Source organism: Arachis hypogaea, chromosome 13, assembly GCF_003086295.3.
Source record: "Arachis hypogaea cultivar Tifrunner chromosome 13, arahy.Tifrunner.gnm2.J5K5, whole genome shotgun sequence".
Lineage (NCBI taxonomy): Eukaryota > Viridiplantae > Streptophyta > Magnoliopsida > Fabales > Fabaceae > Arachis > Arachis hypogaea.
Genome location: NC_092048.1, coordinates 88918394 through 88919444, shown reverse-complemented (window position 1 = coordinate 88919444; position 1051 = coordinate 88918394).

Sequence of the window (1051 nt, the reverse complement as noted above, 5' to 3'; positions counted from 1 at the left end):
GCATAAACGTGTTATGCTACGATTTAGGAAATTGCACGATCGGAAAATTCCTTCCGGCAAGTGCACCGGTTATCGTCGTCAAGTAAAAACTCACAATAGAGTGAGTCGAATCCCACAAGGATTGGTTGAGTGAGCAATTCGGATTAGAAGTGTGTTCTAGTTGAGCGGAATCAAGATTTGAGATGAGAATTGCGGAATGTAAAATTGGCGGGAAAAGTAAATGACAAGAAAATTAAATGGCTGAATCTTAAATTGCATGAATTAAAGAGCAGAATGTAAATTGCTGAAATTAAATGGGAATGGGGATGATTGCAAGAATTGAATTGCAGAATGTAAAGAGAAAGTGGAAATCAGAAATGGGGAATTCATTGGGTTTAGGAGATATTGAAATCTCCGAATCAAAACATGTAAATCTCTTCCTCAACCAATGCATTCATTGAATTTTGCTTGGCAATCTTATATGATTGGATCCCAATTCCTTGGCTCACCAATGCTCTCTAAAACAAACAAATTCCCAATCCCTTGGTTTAAATGTTCATAAGAAGAGATGATGCTTGATCACTGATTATACCACACAATTTCATGAACCACAATTTGGTAGGATTACATGTCACAATATCCATCCAAACCCCAATCCAATCCACTGTGAGAAAGCTTCTCTAGCATGAATCCTCCATTCCTTTCCCAAGGCTCCGAAGGATTCCAAGTATGAGTAGTTTCTTTCCCAAGACAACTACTCAATGGAATTAGATCGAGAAGCTTTCTAACAAAATTCAAGAAAAGATGAAGAATAAGATAAATATTATTGATTCATGAATTACAATAGAGCTCCTAACAATGAAAGGGTTTAGTGAGTCATAGCTTGAATCAATTACAAAAAAGGAAACTGCTAAAAGTCAAAATCCCCTAACTTAACTTCTATCCTATTTATACACTTTCTATATTGACTTCAGTTGTGCTTCTTGGGCTTTGAGCCTCTCCTTGCTTTCCTTTTGCCTTGGTTTATGATCCATAATCTTGATGAGGTTGTTGATCCAGATCCTGTAACATT